Genomic DNA, 23,281 nt, shown 5'->3' with positions numbered 1-23,281 from the left:
GATGGTATCATTGGTTTGACCTTGAAGAGTCATTTGAAGGTCACGTGAAGGTCACTTCAATTTTTTTAAATGGAACATCCTATATATTTTTGTACATTCTTGTAGCTCATCTCGAGAGCTTTCCAAAACACTATAATTAAGTACATTTTCGTTAAGTACTTTTTGAGTTATGAAGCTTGAAATAATTTCTTAATTTTACATAAACCGTAAAATATCTTGTAAAATATTCATTTTTCGATTACCTTACCTTAATACTTTTATGTAGAAAATAATGAGAGGAATCAATTGGTGTAAAGAAAACACATAGTTGTTTATAAGAAAAAATATGGAATTGTTAATTGCAAATTACATATTTTTTCTTCAAAACAGCTATGTGTTTTCTTTAGACCAATTGATTCCTCTCATTATTTTGTACGTAAAAGTATTAAGGTAAGATAATCGAAAAATGAATATTTTACAAGATATTTTACGGTTTATGTAAAATTAAGAAATTATTTCAAGCATCATAACTCAAAAAGTACTTAACGGAAAGGTACTTAATTATAGTGTTTTGGAAAGCTCTCGAAATAAGCTACAAGAATGTACAAAAATATATAGGGTATTCCATTTAAAAAAATTGAAGTGACCTTCACGTGACCTTCAAATGACTCTTCAAGGTCAAACCAATGATACCATCTTATGGCCCCCTCGAAACCATACAACTTTTGTCTAAAACATTTTTCTCTATCTTGCTTATTTTTCGAGTTATTTGGCTGCCTAAGTTAAAATGGGTCACCCTGTATATATATACATATATATGAAATGTTAATAAATAAATTCTTTACAATTTAAATATAATTAAAATGGCTGTTTTTTACATATATAAAACATAATAACTTTTAATAATAATAATTTTAAAAAAAGGGGTAGAGGGGGAGCTGAGTCGGCATGAAAATGCATTTTCGTACTTATATTCTGCTGGTACTGTGTGAGTATAAAGTATGATTATTAAATCTACATCAAGCGCACAGTAGCGCTACGGTAACCGTATCGCGTATCAGTACGATATACTATTAATGTATGTCTACGATACGCACGTACGTGGTAGGTACAGTACTGCTACACAAAGTACGATGTACGCCTATCATACCAGTACCGTGAAAGTATTTTGTTATCTGGAGTTTGTTATTATTATTATTATTATTAAAGCTACATATTTATTATTATTATTATTATTATTATTATACACATTATATTCGGGCCTTCGATACGGTCGATCCAAATAATTGACATTTATGTACCGATCAATTTATTATGCAGTCGGTAATCTCCCGCATGAAAAGATTGACACAACCCAGATAACGAAATACTTCTACAGTATCGCTACGGTGAGCATACGTCGTACTTTACGTATCAGTACCGTACCTACCACGTACGTGCATTCCGTAGGCGTACACTACCAGTACACCGTATTGGTACGCGGTACGACTACCGTAGCGCCACTGTGCATTGATAGAGAGTTATAATCGCACGAAAATGCTTTCTTGTACTCGTATTGTACTGATATTATACTGGTATCGTACTGGTACTGTAATGATATTATGAGAGACAGCTCTACTCTCACAATACCAGTACAATACCAGTACAATACCAGTATAATATTAGCATAAGAAAGCATTTTCGTATGAGCTTTTTCCTCTCTTCTACCCCCTTTTTTCCCTTTTTTATCCCTTTTTTATTATTAAAGAAGGTTATATATTAATAAACAGTATTTATTGTAATTTTATAATTAAAAAATATTTATTTATTTCAACATTACTAGACACATATAATTTAAAAAAATTTTATGTATGCGTATATATGTATAGGTATTTTATAATGTAAATAATGTATATTATATATGTATATCATATAATATAATACATAATAAATAATTTGTTATATAATGTATGACATAAAATAATATATATGTATATTATATATACAATTATATGAATACATATAATTTTAAATTTAAATTATATTTATAATTTTAAACAAATTATATATAATTAATATACAGGGTGTTCTAAAAACGTATGTCAAAAATTTAAGGAGATATTCCTCACACCTGAAGGATGAAAAAATGTTATATGGACATAGGTGCGGAAATGCTTATTTCAGGAGTTATGTTGAAAATACTGTTAGCTGTATTACTTACACAAGGAAAAATTTAGGATTAATTATTGTAGACGACAATCGTTTAATTAGGCTTATTTACATTTGGTTTTAATGTGACCTTGAGTATGTTACAATAAATGTTGAAAATGTTCACCATTTTCATTCTTTTTTTTTTCCAGATCGTGACCGTATCACTGCAGGTTGCGAGACAATCCGCTGTACGCCAGGCATTTTTGAACGTGTCCGTGAATCGATGCGTCGATGTGTCACTGCTTGTATTCAGGAAAATGGTGAACATTTTCAACATTTATTGTAACATACTCAAGGTCACATTAAAAGCAAATGTAAATAAGCTTAATTAAACGATTGTCGTCTACAATAATTAATCCTAAATTTTTCCTTGCGTAATACAGCTAACAGTATTTTCAACATAACTCCTGAAATAAGCATTTCCGCACCTATGTCCATATAACATTTTTTCATCCTTCAGGTGTGAGGAATATCTCCTTAAATTTTTGACAAACCTTTTTAGAACACCCTGTATATAGTTTTATCAACAATATACGTAATATATACTTAATTATATATAAATTAATTACATTTTATATATTATAATTAATTTATACATATATGATTATATACAGGGTGTCCCATTTTAAAAGTTCCACCCTCATAACTTTTCAGGATCAACGTTTGAAGGAAAACGACTCGGACAAAAGTTGTAGGGAACAAAGAGAGCTATCTAATAGTGACCTTGGATTCAACATTAAAGGTCATTTTCAAGGTCATTTGAAGGTCAACTTCTATTTTTTAAATGGGAACCCCTATTTTTTATTACTTATTCTTGTAGCTTATCTCGAGAGCTTTCCAAAACACTATAATAAAGTATTTCTTCATTCAGTACTTTTCTAGTTATGAGGCTCGAAATAATTTCTTAATTTTATATAAACCATAAAATATCTAGTAAAATATTCATTTCTTGATTATCTTACTTTAATACTTTTATGTACAAAATAATGAGAGGAATCAATTGGTGTAAAGAAAACACATAGTTGTTTTTAAGAAAAAATATGTAATTTGCAATTAACAATTCCATATTTTTTCTTAAAAACAACTGTATGTTTTTTTTACACCAATTGATTCCTCTCATTATTTTGTACATAAAAGTATTAAGGTAAGATAATTGAAAAATGAATATTTTACTAGATATTTTATGGTTCATATAAAATTAAGAAATTATTTCAAGCCTCATAACTCGGAAAGTACTGAATGAAGAAATACTTTATTATAGTGTTTTCGAAAGCTCTCGAGATAAGCTACAAGAATAAGTAATAAAAAATAGGGGTTCCCATTTAAAAAACGGAAGTTGACCTTCAAATGACCTTGAAAATGACGTTTTTCTTCAAACGTTGATCCTGAAAAGTTATGAGGGTGGAACTTTTAAAATGGGACACCCTGTATATATTATGTATATATTATGTATATTGTTATATAATTATATATGTTAATTATACAATTAAAGTTTAAAATTATTAATATAATTTAAATTTAAAAATAACAAATTATAATTAAATTATTTTAATTAAATTATAAATTAAATTTTAAATAAATTGTAAATTAAATTCAATTTTAATTAAATTATAAATAATAAAAAACGTTCATTAAACACAAAGCAACAATTATATACAGGGTTTACCAAAAGTGTGGAAACCCCTTAATATTTCGAAAAATACGCATTTTAAAAAAAAATGTTTCATACAAAAGTTATAGGGTTTTATGTGGCACATTACACAGCAACATTATTCTGACCTCGAATAGCGTTGTCAAGGTTATGTGAAGGTCAGCTTCAATTTTTTAAATGGAACCCTATATTTTTTATTACATTATCTTCCAGCTTATCTCGAGAGCTTTCCAAAACACTATAATTAAGTTAGTTTTCATTAAGTACTTTCCGAGTTATGAGGCTTGAAATCATTTCTTAATTTTACATAAACCATAAAATATCTAGTAAAATATTCATTTTTCGATTATCTTACCTTAATACTTTTATGTACAAAATAATGAGAGGAATCAATTGGTGTAAAGAAGAAACATAGTTGCTTTTAAGAAAAAATATGTAATTTGCAATTAACACATTTTTTTTTAAAAAACAACTACGTTTTTTCTTTATACCAATTGATTCCTCTCATTATTTTTTACATAAAAGTATTAAGGTAAGATAATCGAAAAATAAATATTTTACTAGATATTTTATGGTTTATGTAAAATTAAGAAATGATTTCAAGCCTCATAACTCGGAAAGTACTTAATGAAAACTAACTTAATTATAGTGTTTTGGAAAGCTCTCGAGATAAGCTACAAGAATATGCAAAAGCATATAGGGTGTCCCATTTAAAAAATTGGAGGTGACCTTCACATAACCTTGACAACGCTATTCGCGGTCATAATAACGTTGCTGTGTAATGCGCCACATAAAACCCTATAACTTTTGTATGAAACATTTATTTTTAAATGCGTATTTTTCGAAATATTAAGGGGTTTCCACACTTTTGGTAAACTCTATATATACAGGGTGTATCAGACCACCCGTGCCAGCCAAATATCTCGAAAACCAAGAACGACAGACAAAAGTATTTCAGACAAAAGTTGTAGGGTTTCAAGTAACGTATTATATAGTAATATTGGTACGACCTTGAATAGTGTTATCAAGGTCACGTGAAGGTCATCTTAAATTTCTTAAATGGAACCTCCTATTTTTCATTACATATTCTTCTAGCTTATCTCGAGGGCTTTTCAAAATACTATAATAAAGTATTTTTTCATTGAGTACTTTTCGAGTTATGAGGCTTGAAATAATATCTTAATTTTACATAAACCATAAAATATCTTGTAAAATATTCATTTTTCGATTATCTTACCTTAATACTTTTATGTACAAAATAATGAGAGGAATCAATTGGTGTAAAGAAAACACAAAATTGTTTCGAAAAAAAAAATTTAATTTGCAATTAACAATTACATTTTTTTTTTCGAAACAATTTTGTGTTTTCTTTATACCAATTGATTCCTCTCATTATTTTGTACATAAAAGTATTAAGGTAAGATAATCGAAAAATGAATATTTTACAAGATATTTTACGGTTTATGTAAAATTAAGAAATGATTTCAAGCCTCATAACTCGGAAAGTACTCAATGAAAAAAATACTTTGTTCTAGTGTTTTGAAAAGCCCTCGAGATAAGCTACAAGAATATGTAATGAAAAATAGGGGGTTCCATTTAAGAAATTTAAGATGACCTTCACGTGACCTTGACAACACTATTCAAGGTCGTACCAATATTACTATATAATACGTTACTTGAAACCCTACGACTTTTGTCTGAAATATTTTTGTCTGTCGTTCTTGGTTTTCGAGATATTTGGCTAGCACGGGTGGTCTGATACACCCTGTATATACAGGGTGGCCCATTTTAATCCATCCAGTCGAATATCTCGAAAACCAAGCCCGGAAGAGAAAAATGTTTCAGACAAAAGTTGTTTGGTTTCGAGGGGGCCATAAGATGGTACCATTGGTTTGACCTTGAAGAGTCATTTGAAGGTCACGCGAAGGTCACTTCAATTTTTTTAAATGGAACACCCTATATATTTTTGCACATTCTTATAGCTTATCTCGAGAGATTTCCAAAACACTATAATTAAGTACCTTTTCGTTAAGTACTTTTTGAGTTATGAGGCTTGAAATAATTTCTTAATTTTACATAAACCGTAAAATATCTTGTAAAATATTCATTTTTCGATTATCTTACCTTAATACTTTTACGTACAAAATAATGAGAGGAATCAATTGGTGTAAAGAAAACACATAGTTGTTTATAAGAAAAAATATGGAATTGTTAATTGCAAATTACATATTTTTTCTTCAAAACAGCTATGTGTTTTCTTTAGACCAATTGATTCCTCTCATTATTTTGTACGTAAAAGTATTAAGGTAAGATAATCGAAAAATGAATATTTTACAAGATATTTTACGGTTTATGTAAAATTAAGAAATTATTTCAAGCATCATAACTCAAAAAGTACTTAACGGAAAGGTACTTAATTATAGTGTTTTGGAAAGCTCTCGAAATAAGCTACAAGAATGTACAAAAATATATAGGGTATTCCATTTAAAAAAATTGAAGTGACCTTCACGTGACCTTCAAATGACTCTTCAAGGTCAAACCAATGATACCATCTTATGGCCCCCTCGAAACCATACAACTTTTGTCTAAAACATTTTTCTCTATCTTGCTTATTTTTCGAGTTATTTGGCTGCCTAAGTTAAAATGGGTCACCCTGTATATATATACATATATATGAAATGTTAATAAATAAATTCTTTACAATTTAAATATAATTAAAATGGCTGTTTTTTACATATATAAAACATAATAACTTTTAATAATAATAATTTTAAAAAAAGGGGTAGAGGGGGAGCTGAGTCGGCATGAAAATGCATTTTCGTACTTATATTCTGCTGGTACTGTGTGAGTATAAAGTATGATTATTAAATCTACATCAAGCGCACAGTAGCGCTACGGTAACCGTATCGCGTATCAGTACGATATACTATTAATGTATGTCTACGATACGCACGTACGTGGTAGGTACAGTACTGCTACACAAAGTACGATGTACGCCTATCATACCAGTACCGTGAAAGTATTTTGTTATCTGGAGTTTGTTATTATTATTATTATTATTAAAGCTACATATTTATTATTATTATTATTATTATTATTATACACATTATATTCGGGCCTTCGATACGGTCGATCCAAATAATTGACATTTATGTACCGATCAATTTATTATGCAGTCGGTAATCTCCCGCATGAAAAGATTGACACAACCCAGATAACGAAATACTTCTACAGTATCGCTACGGTGAGCATACGTCGTACTTTACGTATCAGTACCGTACCTACCACGTACGTGCATTCCGTAGGCGTACACTACCAGTACACCGTATTGGTACGCGGTACGACTACCGTAGCGCCACTGTGCATTGATAGAGAGTTATAATCGCACGAAAATGCTTTCTTGTACTCGTATTGTACTGATATTATACTGGTATCGTACTGGTACTGTAATGATATTATGAGAGACAGCTCTACTCTCACAATACCAGTACAATACCAGTACAATACCAGTATAATATTAGCATAAGAAAGCATTTTCGTATGAGCTTTTTCCTCTCTTCTACCCCCTTTTTTCCCTTTTTTATCCCTTTTTTATTATTAAAGAAGGTTATATATTAATAAACAGTATTTATTGTAATTTTATAATTAAAAAATATTTATTTATTTCAACATTACTAGACACATATAATTTAAAAAAATTTTATGTATGCGTATATATGTATAGGTATTTTATAATGTAAATAATGTATATTATATATGTATATCATATAATATAATACATAATAAATAATTTGTTATATAATGTATGACATAAAATAATATATATGTATATTATATATACAATTATATGAATACATATAATTTTAAATTTAAATTATATTTATAATTTTAAACAAATTATATATAATTAATATACAGGGTGTTCTAAAAACGTATGTCAAAAATTTAAGGAGATATTCCTCACACCTGAAGGATGAAAAAATGTTATATGGACATAGGTGCGGAAATGCTTATTTCAGGAGTTATGTTGAAAATACTGTTAGCTGTATTACTTACACAAGGAAAAATTTAGGATTAATTATTGTAGACGACAATCGTTTAATTAGGCTTATTTACATTTGGTTTTAATGTGACCTTGAGTATGTTACAATAAATGTTGAAAATGTTCACCATTTTCATTCTTTTTTTTTTCCAGATCGTGACCGTATCACTGCAGGTTGCGAGACAATCCGCTGTACGCCAGGCATTTTTGAACGTGTCCGTGAATCGATGCGTCGATGTGTCACTGCTTGTATTCAGGAAAATGGTGAACATTTTCAACATTTATTGTAACATACTCAAGGTCACATTAAAAGCAAATGTAAATAAGCTTAATTAAACGATTGTCGTCTACAATAATTAATCCTAAATTTTTCCTTGCGTAATACAGCTAACAGTATTTTCAACATAACTCCTGAAATAAGCATTTCCGCACCTATGTCCATATAACATTTTTTCATCCTTCAGGTGTGAGGAATATCTCCTTAAATTTTTGACAAACCTTTTTAGAACACCCTGTATATAGTTTTATCAACAATATACGTAATATATACTTAATTATATATAAATTAATTACATTTTATATATTATAATTAATTTATACATATATGATTATATACAGGGTGTCCCATTTTAAAAGTTCCACCCTCATAACTTTTCAGGATCAACGTTTGAAGGAAAACGACTCGGACAAAAGTTGTAGGGAACAAAGAGAGCTATCTAATAGTGACCTTGGATTCAACATTAAAGGTCATTTTCAAGGTCATTTGAAGGTCAACTTCTATTTTTTAAATGGGAACCCCTATTTTTTATTACTTATTCTTGTAGCTTATCTCGAGAGCTTTCCAAAACACTATAATAAAGTATTTCTTCATTCAGTACTTTTCTAGTTATGAGGCTCGAAATAATTTCTTAATTTTATATAAACCATAAAATATCTAGTAAAATATTCATTTCTTGATTATCTTACTTTAATACTTTTATGTACAAAATAATGAGAGGAATCAATTGGTGTAAAGAAAACACATAGTTGTTTTTAAGAAAAAATATGTAATTTGCAATTAACAATTCCATATTTTTTCTTAAAAACAACTGTATGTTTTTTTTACACCAATTGATTCCTCTCATTATTTTGTACATAAAAGTATTAAGGTAAGATAATTGAAAAATGAATATTTTACTAGATATTTTATGGTTCATATAAAATTAAGAAATTATTTCAAGCCTCATAACTCGGAAAGTACTGAATGAAGAAATACTTTATTATAGTGTTTTCGAAAGCTCTCGAGATAAGCTACAAGAATAAGTAATAAAAAATAGGGGTTCCCATTTAAAAAACGGAAGTTGACCTTCAAATGACCTTGAAAATGACGTTTTTCTTCAAACGTTGATCCTGAAAAGTTATGAGGGTGGAACTTTTAAAATGGGACACCCTGTATATATTATGTATATATTATGTATATTGTTATATAATTATATATGTTAATTATACAATTAAAGTTTAAAATTATTAATATAATTTAAATTTAAAAATAACAAATTATAATTAAATTATTTTAATTAAATTATAAATTAAATTTTAAATAAATTGTAAATTAAATTCAATTTTAATTAAATTATAAATAATAAAAAACGTTCATTAAACACAAAGCAACAATTATATACAGGGTTTACCAAAAGTGTGGAAACCCCTTAATATTTCGAAAAATACGCATTTTAAAAAAAAATGTTTCATACAAAAGTTATAGGGTTTTATGTGGCACATTACACAGCAACATTATTCTGACCTCGAATAGCGTTGTCAAGGTTATGTGAAGGTCAGCTTCAATTTTTTAAATGGAACCCTATATTTTTTATTACATTATCTTCCAGCTTATCTCGAGAGCTTTCCAAAACACTATAATTAAGTTAGTTTTCATTAAGTACTTTCCGAGTTATGAGGCTTGAAATCATTTCTTAATTTTACATAAACCATAAAATATCTAGTAAAATATTCATTTTTCGATTATCTTACCTTAATACTTTTATGTACAAAATAATGAGAGGAATCAATTGGTGTAAAGAAGAAACATAGTTGCTTTTAAGAAAAAATATGTAATTTGCAATTAACACATTTTTTTTTAAAAAACAACTACGTTTTTTCTTTATACCAATTGATTCCTCTCATTATTTTTTACATAAAAGTATTAAGGTAAGATAATCGAAAAATAAATATTTTACTAGATATTTTATGGTTTATGTAAAATTAAGAAATGATTTCAAGCCTCATAACTCGGAAAGTACTTAATGAAAACTAACTTAATTATAGTGTTTTGGAAAGCTCTCGAGATAAGCTACAAGAATATGCAAAAGCATATAGGGTGTCCCATTTAAAAAATTGGAGGTGACCTTCACATAACCTTGACAACGCTATTCGCGGTCATAATAACGTTGCTGTGTAATGCGCCACATAAAACCCTATAACTTTTGTATGAAACATTTATTTTTAAATGCGTATTTTTCGAAATATTAAGGGGTTTCCACACTTTTGGTAAACTCTATATATACAGGGTGTATCAGACCACCCGTGCCAGCCAAATATCTCGAAAACCAAGAACGACAGACAAAAGTATTTCAGACAAAAGTTGTAGGGTTTCAAGTAACGTATTATATAGTAATATTGGTACGACCTTGAATAGTGTTATCAAGGTCACGTGAAGGTCATCTTAAATTTCTTAAATGGAACCTCCTATTTTTCATTACATATTCTTCTAGCTTATCTCGAGGGCTTTTCAAAATACTATAATAAAGTATTTTTTCATTGAGTACTTTTCGAGTTATGAGGCTTGAAATAATATCTTAATTTTACATAAACCATAAAATATCTTGTAAAATATTCATTTTTCGATTATCTTACCTTAATACTTTTATGTACAAAATAATGAGAGGAATCAATTGGTGTAAAGAAAACACAAAATTGTTTCGAAAAAAAAAATTTAATTTGCAATTAACAATTACATTTTTTTTTTCGAAACAATTTTGTGTTTTCTTTATACCAATTGATTCCTCTCATTATTTTGTACATAAAAGTATTAAGGTAAGATAATCGAAAAATGAATATTTTACAAGATATTTTACGGTTTATGTAAAATTAAGAAATGATTTCAAGCCTCATAACTCGGAAAGTACTCAATGAAAAAAATACTTTGTTCTAGTGTTTTGAAAAGCCCTCGAGATAAGCTACAAGAATATGTAATGAAAAATAGGGGGTTCCATTTAAGAAATTTAAGATGACCTTCACGTGACCTTGACAACACTATTCAAGGTCGTACCAATATTACTATATAATACGTTACTTGAAACCCTACGACTTTTGTCTGAAATATTTTTGTCTGTCGTTCTTGGTTTTCGAGATATTTGGCTAGCACGGGTGGTCTGATACACCCTGTATATACAGGGTGGCCCATTTTAATCCATCCAGTCGAATATCTCGAAAACCAAGCCCGGAAGAGAAAAATGTTTCAGACAAAAGTTGTTTGGTTTCGAGGGGGCCATAAGATGGTACCATTGGTTTGACCTTGAAGAGTCATTTGAAGGTCACGCGAAGGTCACTTCAATTTTTTTAAATGGAACACCCTATATATTTTTGCACATTCTTATAGCTTATCTCGAGAGATTTCCAAAACACTATAATTAAGTACCTTTTCGTTAAGTACTTTTTGAGTTATGAGGCTTGAAATAATTTCTTAATTTTACATAAACCGTAAAATATCTTGTAAAATATTCATTTTTCGATTATCTTACCTTAATACTTTTACGTACAAAATAATGAGAGGAATCAATTGGTGTCAAGAAAACACATAGTTGTTTTTAAGAAAAAATATGGAATTGTTAATTGCAAATTACATATTTTTTCTTAAAAACAACTTTGTGTTTCCTTTACACCAATTGATTCCTCTCATTATTTTGTACGTAAAAGTATTAAGGTAAGATAATCGAAAAATGAATATTTTAGAAGATATTTTACGGTTTATGTAAAATTAAGAAATTATTTCAAGCCTCATAACTCAAAAAGTACTTAACGAAAAGGTACTTATTTATAGTGTTTTGGAAAGCTCTCGAGATAAGCTACAAGAATGTGCAAAAATATATAGGGTGTTCCATTTAAAGAAATTGAAGTGACATTCACGTGACCTTCAAATGACTCTTCAAGGTCAAACCAATGGTACCATCTTATGGCCCCCTTGAAACCACACAAAACATGTCTGAACCATTTTTCTCTAAAATAAAAAATGAGAGAGATATTTGGGGTGGACACTTAAAATGGGACACCCTGTATATATACATATATATATATATATATATATATACAGGGTGTCCCATGTATATATATATATCCTGTATATATATATATACACAGGGTGATTCTGAATAACTTTATGTTTTTGCAAAAACATAATCTTGACCGAATTCTAAGACGATTTTTCCTTTGGCAAAATTTCGTGCAAAGTATAGTTTTTGAATTATTAAAGGAAGTAGTTAACGTATGACGGGTCGAATACAAGAGGCAGGCAAGGGTGGCGTGATTCACCGTCAGACGCGGGCGCTCACGCGGGGCGCCTTCGGCGATCAGCTGGTCGCTATACTATGCACGGACATACATGCGAATACATACATTCTCTCTCACTCTCTCTCTCTCTCTCTCATTCGCTCACTTACCCGTGGTTTTTTTTTTTTTTTTTTTACGAGGGGAAAATGCATTTTATGCATACTCGCCGGTCGGTCCGGTGAGTTATGTGGGACTCGAGTACCAAGTCGAATTACCAACTCGGTACTCCCTACCCACTAAAATGCCCTCTCTTTTCACGAATTTCCTTTGACACACTGTCCCTCTGACTTCCCTAGATCTGTTTTCACATAACGTCAAAAAATAGTTATTATTACCTTGTTCGATGACTTTTGATGTATTGCTGTAATTGCTTGAAGGAGAAATGAATTTTCCGATAGATCGTACGTTCTCAAATTTAACGTAGATATCACGTTGCAAAAGACAAGAAATCCACACTAAATTATTAACTGAAAGTTTTTCTTCTTTCATGAACTGTATTCTTTTATAAACTTTAACGTAATCACATTTATTTACTCACTCGATGAGACGAGAAATTTACTAATGACTCTATCACTAATCACTATTAATCACTGTCGAATAATAACTGTTGGCGATTAAAAATCACTCGATGAAAGAAACACGCGCGGACACGTTACTACACGACGCGACGACGCGACAATGCGACGGTAATTATTCGGCGACTGCAAGCAGTTTTTTGTCATGGTAGGTTGCGGTAGGTTAATGTACTACTGGCGCTATCGAACGCGATCATGTGTTCGATTGAAGAATGCGGTAAACATAATAAACATTTAACATATTAATATTATTATTATCATGAATGTGTGTGATATCCATACATCGTATGATATCTATTTAAAAATTAATTAGATTAAATAAGTGTTTTTAAAATATTTATTACTTTTACTATTATCTTAAATAAATATTTAATATTAATATTTTATATGATAATAGTAAAAGTAATAAATATTTTAAAAACACTTATTTATTCTAATTAATTTTTAAATAGATATACGATGTATGGATATCACACACATTCATGATAATAATAATATTAATATGTTAAATGTTTATTATGTTTACCGCATTCTTCAATCGAACACATGATTGCGTTCGATTGCGCCAGTAGTATCTTAACCTACCGCAACCTACCATGACAAAAAACTGCTTGCAGTCGCCGAATAATTACCGTCGCATTGTCGCGTCGTGTAGTAACGTGTCCGCGCGTGTTTCTTTCATCGAGTGATTTTTAATCGCCAACAGTTATTATTCGACAGTGATTAATAGTGATTAGTGAGAGTCATTAGTAAATTTCTCGTCTCATCGAGTGAGTAAATAAATGTGATTACGTTAAAGTTTATACAAGAATACAGTTCATGAAAGGAGAAAAACTTTCAGTTGATAATTTAGTGTGGATTTCTTGTCTTTTGCAACGTGATATCTACGTTAAATTTGAGAACGTACGATCTATCGGAAAATTCATTTCTCCTTCAAGCAATTACAGCAATACATCAAAAGTCATCGAACAAGGTAATAATAACTACTTTTTGACGTTATGTGAAAACAGATCTCGGGAAGTCAGAGGGACAGTGTGTCAAAGGAAATTCGTGAAAAGAGTGGGGTTTTTAGTGGGTAGGGAGTACCGAGTTGGTAATTCGACTTGGTACTCGAGTCCCACATAACTCACTGGATCGACCGGTGGGTATGCATAAAATGCATTTTCCCCTCTCTCGTAAAAAAAAAAAAAAAAAAAAAAAACAGGTGAGTGAGCGAATGAGCGAGAGAGGAGGGGGGAGAGAGAGAGAGAAAGAGAGAGACAGACAGACAGACAGACAGAGAGAGAATGTATGTGTTCGCATGTGTGTATGTATGTGTATAGCGACCAGCTGATCGCAGCAGGCGCCCCGCGTAAGCACCCGCGTCTGATGGTGAATCGCGTCACCCTTGCCTGCTTCTTGTATTCGACCCGTCATACGTTAACTACTTCCTTTAATAATTCAAAAACTAAGCTTCGGACGAAATTTTGCCAAAGGAAAAATCGTCTTAGAATTCGGTCAAGGTTATGTTTTTGCAAAAGCATAAAGTTATTTAGAATCACCCTGTATATATATATATATATATATATATATATATATATATATATATATACTTTGACTATATAAATATGGACTGCTAGTCGTCCCCAAAACAATGACAACATTCTAAAAAGAGAATCCAACATTGATTCGATATATCGAGATTTAAGCTCCGCCCCGATGACCAAAAAGCGGGAATTCAAACATAGGTTATATTTAATGTAGAAATCTTTGACTCAAAGGTAAAAATAAAATACACTTTCGAATATTTATTCATATAATTTACTGACCCTTAAACGGAACGGTTTTTATACAAATATGTCTTACAAAATTATCATGCTCTTTCAGAGAAATAATCTTAGCTTCATATTTTAATTTTATTTCTAGGTATTCTAATATAATTAATTTTATCAGTTCATATTTATGGTTTTCTAATACATCTAATTCTAAAATATGTGCCTCAAAATTAATAAAAATTGTATGTAATTGTAAATTTCTAAAAACATTACTTACTATTCGCATATTTACATTTTTAGATTTTAACTTATTTTCTAATTTGTACATGTTGAAAACTTTTTCTGTTGTGGAAGTTATGATATACAAATCTGCTCGTGGGTATCTTAAGAATCCATAACTTACACGATTAATAAACGGTGCAAGAGCTTCTTCGCATTCATTTAAAAGATTGCAACATGTCAAACATTTTAATTTTTTTAATATATTTTTTTCTACAAATCCTGAAATATAAAGAACAGCATGGTTTAATGATTTATTTATTACTGACAGAGGCAAATCGTTTATAACTGAGGAACTTTCTTCGACATATTCGTCATCATCGTGACGGTCACTTATAACCCAGTCGACACAATTACGTGTTCACTATATAACAGCTATACATTTCAATATCACATTTTATATAACGTGAAAGTTGCTGCAATGTTGTAGTTATATTATAATTTCGCCCCTTTTCAAAAGTAACGGTGATGATACATTTATGTTATAAATACATAACCGAAAAACATAGTTGCTATATATATGTTACATACTTACTTGAAAATACTGCAACCAAGGAATAACATTAATGAAACATATATAATACATAACATATATATAAATAAGATATATACCATTAATAAAACATATATATAACTTATACGTAAATAAGATATAATTACGATGTAATAAGACGATATAACGTTTATAAGGCTGATGGCAGAGAACAGACGTAAGCGCTTACATCTGTCGTAGTCGTAGACATAAAGTAAAGCAGAACAAAACATATACGTACGTCGTGAGAGGCTCTTGTGTGGATGCGGTTACATATACGCTTTTCTCTGCCTTACTTTACGTTAACAACTACGACAGATGTAAACGCTTACGTCTTGTTCTCTGCCATCAGCCTATTAAAGAAAAAATAATTGTTACGATCCCGCACAGCACCTTTCATTGTAAATATATATTAAATACGTAACAATATTGCATTTACATTGCATTTCATTTCATATCAAACATAATGTATTAAATACGTAATTAGCGCAATAGATATATACAGTGAAATATCCAAGTCAAAATATATATATAAATAACATGCAGGTATGTTGCGCATATTATATAAATATATAAATATAAATGTATCAAACACGTAGTTGATACATATTTAATAAAATGTAAAAGTAGCGCATATATTCTACCTGGCGTATAATTCTACCTGGCTTTTGCTAATTTTTTCTGTATCGTATTTTTTTTAGTATTATTGTAGACTCATCAAATTTTTAGTAAGGCGAAGATTTAATACAATATCATATATACCTTGCCTCACTAATCTTTTCGGTACCTATTTTTTTTTTTAGTATATTATAAAGTTCAAATTTCGAGCGCTCTATTAGCGACAGATAATTAAAAACGCATGCGCGCGTAGTCACATTTAGGCTGCGTTCCGATATTCACTGCCAGTACTGAAAATCTATAGTATGCGTGACAGAAACTATAGATTCTCAGTACTAAGTAAATATCGGAACGCAGCCTTACCCATACAGCACAGAATATTGCAGCAATATTATTAATATTGTTGTAACATTGCAGCAACATTGCAATATTGCCGCAATATTACTGCAATGTTCTGTGCTGTATGGGTAATCGGTATGAGAGGTTTCCTAACCTTAAACAATTGTCATCTTAAATGTCCCGAGTTTTCGATAACTTTTTTCGTAATTAAGAGTGTTTTACGTAAAATTGTGAAATTTTCACGAAATCAATCGAAGCTAGAAAGCCCCTCTCCTTCACAATTACCTTTAAATTAAACAGTGAATCAAAGGTAAGTTCTTATTTTGCAAAGCCATTCATTATCAATAATTACATCATTGTGGTTGTTTTCCGAAATTAACAATTTCTGCTAATTCCTTCTGTCTCTTTTGACACTGTAATCATAATTTGAAACAAGTATCGATTAATACTACAGAATAGTTATATTGGAACAAAGCATAAATGAATATCGTTTATGATGGTAATGTGTATAATATTATAAATTGATATATGTATATTTGTAGCTGTTGTTCGTTTATACGCATATTCAACCGAGGAAATAATTATAAAAATTATGATCAATTGGATCGTCCAAGCTCCTGCACGTGTTCGTAGAATTGCGTAAGTAAACATTATTTTTTTTAAATATTAATATTTATAGAAAAATTGTATATATCAATTCAGAGTTTTTTTGAAGTAATTTGTTTCTAATAATCTTTTATGATATTCATTATGTTTTTCTATTCAAAGTAAACATATATTCAAATGAATATTGAAAGATTGTACGTTTCTTATAATTATATATATTTTAGAAATTATTTTATTATATATTTCTTTATTATATTTCTATATTTAATAATAACTATATTACATTAAATATTAAATTTATTGATTATTTCAGAAACAAACAAAGAAACCAAACTGATAATATTCAAGATCAACATCTTCAAGAATGATGTACAAAAAATGAAGATACAAATATTTAAAAAAAATCTGCATCATAATGAACATTAGAATTTTGTTTTTTTATTTGTTATAATTAGATATTTTTCTTTTTTTTTATTAAACTATGTAACATACATGTATGTAACATGTATATAACAAACAGCAGATGTTTCGTTCTTAAGTGCAATCATTAATATAAATAATTAATATAAATATTTAATATAAATAATTATGCGTTGAACATTAAAGATTTTTTAATAATTATATTTTAATGTTTATTAACAGTATTTTATTATTGTTTATTAAAAGTATTTTATTATATTATAATAATGTTTTCTTAAGAACTAAGAAATATAATATACTATTTATCTGAAAACATTTTGTACAAAATGTAAAACTATATTTAATCTTTGTATTAAAATAAAGTTAAAAAGTACTGAATGGGATATATATGTGTTATTTGCATTTCTTCAAACTTTTTATTTTATTTAGTTTCGGAAACAAATAAAATATAAAGTTTACAGTAATACAAATACTTTATATCATTAATATATTTCTAAATATTAACATCAAACATTTAAAAAATATAATTATATAGTATCGGAACATTTTTATTACTTTAAACTTTATGTATATATATGTATATATATATATATATATATATATATATATATATATACAGGGTGAGCCATTTTAATTAACGCACGCAATTATTTCGGAAACAAAGCATTTTAGAGAAAAATGTTTCAGACAAAAGTTTTATGGTTTCGAGGGGGCCATAAGATGGTATCATTGGTTTTACACTGAAGAGTCATTTGAAGGTCACGTGAAGGTCACTTCAATTTTTTTAAACGGAACACCCTATATATTTTTGCACACTCTTGTAGCTTATCTCGAGAGCTTTCCAAAACACTATAATTAAGTACCTTTTCGTTAAGTACTTTTTGAGTTATGAGGCTTGAAATAATTTCTTAATTTTACATAAACCGTAAAATATCTTGTAAAATATTCATTTTTCGATTATCTTACCTTAATACTTTTACGTACAAAATAATGAGAGGAATTGGTCTAAAGAAAACACATAGTTGTTTTGAAGAAAAAATATGTAATTTGCAATTAACAATTCCATATTTTTTCTTAAAAACAACTATGTGTTTTCTTTACACCAATTGATTCCTCTCATTATTTTGTACGTAAAAGTATTAAGGTAAGATAATCGAAAAATGAATATTTTACAAGATATTTTACGGTTTATGTAAAATTAAGAAATTATTTCAAGCCTCATAACTCAAAAAGTACTTAACGAAAAGGTACTTAATTATAGTGTTTTGGAAAGCTCTCGAGATAAGCTACAAGAGTGTGCAAAAATATATAGGGTGTTCCATTTAAAAAAATTGAAGTGACCTTCACGTGACCTTCAAATGAATCTTCAGTGTCAAACCAATGATACCATCTTATTGCCCCCTCGAAACCATAAAACTTTTGTTTGAAACATTTTTCTCTAAAATGCTTTGTTTCCGAAATAATTGCGTGCGTTAATTAAAATGGCTCACTCTGTATATATATATATATATACACACATATATATATATATATACACCTGGACATGTGTGCTGTTAGGAGCATATATTCACACACACACACACACACACACACACACACGCGCGCGCGTGTGTGTGTATGTGAATATATGCTCCTAACAGCACACATGTCCAGGGAACATCCAAAGAACAGCCAGAGGACATAAAACATTCTCTGGCTGTCCTGTGAATGTTTTTTGGACATGTGTGCTATTAGGAGACTCACACAGTCAAAATACACAGTACATTGTAAACGCGTATTTGCAATATTACAGATACGTATCAAATACATAATTTATGTATTTAACACATATCACACACACAAATTGTATATAGTCATATGTATGTGATATATAACGTAAAGTATCTATAGCGCGGACATTTATTGGTATTAAACATGTATCTGGTACATGATTCATACGTATTGTTGCGTATTTGCTATATAGTAATATTTCACATTTTATGTATCTGCTGTGTACCTGAAATATAAAGTGTTGTGCGGGATGTTATTGATAAAATACTTTATTTCTTAAAATTTATAGTATTTTTTTAAAATACTTAAAATTATAATGCACAATATCAATATTAACATTGAGACATAATATAATTATCACAAACAAAAAAAATTATTATATCATGAAAATTTCTTGTACTTAAGGCACTTAAGTATCACAATACATCACAATACAATGTAATTAAAGAATAGTAACTCAACTTATCTATTGTTAATTTTTTAGAAAAGTGAAATCTCAAGAAATTATAAAAAAAACAGACAAATAATAATCATTACATTAATACATATACTATAAACCCCTATTATTTCTTTAACGCAAGAGTTGCAGAGAAGCTTTAAAAAATATATAATTCTAATACCGGAAACCAGTACATTCTGAGTTAATGTAATTGAGCAAATATTTTTCTTGATATTATTGCACGCTCTTCTTATCCTTGAGAGAGGTTAGACCACACTAATCCTCGATAATTTGAGGAATCGCAGATATGATGCTGCAAATAATAACAGCAATCTAATATTAAACACAAAAGGCTTTCCTTTTTACATTTAAAAATAAATGCACTGATAATAAAATAACTTACCTATTAAAGAGTTTTCTATATGGTATAGGAAGCAACGACAAGCCAAAACGGAAAGAACAAAAGATCCAACGCTACGGACGATTGCAATAAAGGCTGCGTTCCGAAATTCACTATCAGTAATGAAAATCTACAATATACGTAACGTAAACTATAGATTTACAATACTGGCAGTGAATTTCGGAACGCAGCCATAATATAACATCTATGTAGTTTCAACGTTTAAATTCTATATAAAAATAATATTATCATATAACTGATTAATGATATTGATTTTACGTTGCTGCAATATCATACTGCAATATTGGTTATATATTGAAGCACCACATGCTTGTTATGTAAATAATATGTTGCATTCGTACATTTATATTACATAACAGGAAGCGATAAATAGAAGTAACTGTGATATAAATATCACAAAACATTTGTTATATAAAGCAGTGCTGGGATTTACTTGCAACTTTCGGCCGGATTTCTTAGCTTACGCCTACTGTTCCCCTCTTACCGCTCGCGCCGCTCGTAACTAAGGAGCGCTCAGGAACGTGTGCGTCACAAATATAATGTGGCAATCTATCTATCTAAGTTCTCTTTATTGTAATTACGTTTCAAAACACAAATATTTTAAATTGTTACAGAACATATACGTAATTAATAACAGAATACTTATTTTTATTATTAATAAACAATAAAGAGAACTTAGATAGATTGCTACATAACATTTGTGACGCGTACGTTCCTGAGCGCTCCTTAGTTACGAGCGTCCGGTGGCGCGGTCGCTAAGGCGCGAGTGGTAAGAGGGGCACAGTAGGCATAAGCTAAGAAATCTGGTTGAAAGTTGCAAGTAAATCCCAGCACTGATATAAAGTATTACTCTCAAGTTATATAGCAGTAATAAATTGTGTCGACTGGGAATTGAAGAAGATATATTTCTTCCTGACGAAACCGTTAAAATTGAGGTGCTGTCAACAGGTATGCAATTAGCTTCAGCAGAAGATTTAATTTCATTGTGATGTAATAACCGTTTATAAGCTGCTGCTAAATGCATACAATTTGGGTTATTGTTAAATCCACCCATTGCTCGAATACATGAAAAAAAATCTCTATGTGATCTTGGGATAATTTGTAAGATAAAATATATTTTAAATACCCAGTTTCTACATAAGAGTGATACATCATTTTAAAATTTTTCATATTTATTATGAACCTAACAAAGCCAGTCTTTACTTTAGAGTCAATAACAAGTTTTCGATCCATTAAACGAATTGTAGAAAAATAACGTAATGCCTGATCAAAGAATTCAAAAAAGTGAGACGCTGTACTTTCCATTAATGGCTTTTTAAAACCATTTGAAAATAAACTTCTTGAATTTAAGCAATCAAAGGTGTTGTTTACCATCCTACAAAATTGAGCTGTTGCTGCACAACGAAATCAGGATGTCCGTCATCCTGAAGCTGCTCTAAAGCTGCCGCGCAACTTTCGCTTAATGTTTGCGCTGGTTATTTAACGTTCATTTTATTTCTGTACCACTTCACGTGTTTCTGATTTAATTTATTACGTAAATGGAAGCCTCCAGATTCCTGTAATTTTACTACATTTTCGATATACTTAAAATCGATAACACGACTCTGATCATCATATAATCTTCTTTTCGATACAAAAGCAGTTCTTACAAGCTTCAGCATATGTGCGGCATCGAAAAATATAAAAATATCATAAATGCCTGATGGGTGTGTAAAAAATGACTTGTCATGAAATACATCAGCATTCAGTGCCTTGCACATCAAAATATTTGCAGGTAATCCGTTGAAAGTTAAGGCAATAATGTGCACACCTGACTTGGTGACAAAATCTATTACCTTTTTAGTAATTTCAGCACGTTCATCCGCTGTTAATCCGGCCACCAAGAAATATGCTACGGGTATTTTCCATCTTTCATTGATTCCAGTTAACAAATATAACAATGTTTCTTTCGCGACTGGCAAATTTTCTGGATCTTCAATTTATTAATCCGTAGTCAACATATCCAACGAATCTCTTTTCACTGTGACTGTACTGAATTTGTTTTCTTATGGCCATTTCATCCATCGTTAAGCATGCATATAGTTTTTTATCACCGGCAGCTTCAACCTTTCTCTTTAAAATATCTACTGCTCCTTGAGTAAAGCCAGGCGACCCATTCGTATTGCTATACCATAAACGTATTGTTGATGGAGCCGGTAATTTATTTTTGAAAACTTGTCGGATATAATTATAGGCTTTTGGGCTATAAAAGTTTATCGTTAAAGCAAAGGCACGTAGTTGCGGTGAATATGTACCTTTAACTTTTCCTTTTTCTATTTCTTTGATGATTGTGGTCTCTTCTGATATAGCCTGCAGATTCATTAGAAAATTGCATGAAACAACTAGTACAATTGAATAATTCTAACACAATTTATTTATTATGCCTATAAATTAGAAATTACAATAATCTTAAATTTAATATAATACATATATAAGTGGATATATAATATAACTAAATTATTATGGGAGATTCACACTGCGTCCGATATTACGATGTACGACGTCCGATATCCAATAACAGAGCTATGATAAAATACCTCTAGCTAGAATTCCTAGAAAACAAACTCTGTTATTGGATATCGGACGTCGTACATCGTACATCAGACCCAGTGTGAATCCCCCATTAAAGTATTAATTACATTCAACTTCCTATCAAACAGATCATTACATATTAAAATGTATCGTTTTATTAACAATTAGATGAAATACTTATAATTATAAATATTTTAATTATTATATTATACAAATATTCCCGTGTTATATAGGAATCTACTGTACTTTATTTCTTAGATTATTAATAAGGAATTAAATATTAAATCTAATTAAAATTTAATCTAATTAGATTAAATCTAATTGTAATGTAATCTAATTAGATTTAATATTTATAATTCCTTATTAATAATATAAGAAATAAAGTACAGTAGATTTCTATATAACACGAATTCGTTTAACGCGCGGATTCGTATAATATAATTCAAAATATCTTCTTTTAAATTTATTTAGTTTTAAAGACCAAATCTCAACAATATCAGAAGAATTTGAA

At 29.5% G+C, this 23,281-nt stretch overlaps 1 long non-coding RNA gene across 1 annotated transcript; it reads left to right on the top strand.

The window, feature by feature from the left end:
* Nucleotides 1-16,540: 16,540 nt before the first annotated feature.
* LOC145967368 (uncharacterized) lies at nucleotides 16,541-17,683 on the top strand. The gene is made up of 3 exons (XR_014437382.1): nucleotides 16,541-16,853; nucleotides 17,086-17,182; nucleotides 17,463-17,683. It is a non-coding gene; the product is annotated as an uncharacterized LOC145967368 (long non-coding RNA).
* Nucleotides 17,684-23,281: the final 5,598 nt, after the last annotated feature.

Source organism: Camponotus vicinus, unplaced genomic scaffold (genome assembly GCF_025532165.1).
Source record: "Camponotus vicinus isolate PSW18456_S1 unplaced genomic scaffold, iyCamVici1.0 SCAF_2, whole genome shotgun sequence".
In the NCBI taxonomy this organism is placed as follows: domain Eukaryota; kingdom Metazoa; phylum Arthropoda; class Insecta; order Hymenoptera; family Formicidae; genus Camponotus; species Camponotus vicinus.
Note: the sequence above shows the minus strand (reverse complement) of the source record. Positions and strands in the feature narration are given on the sequence as shown.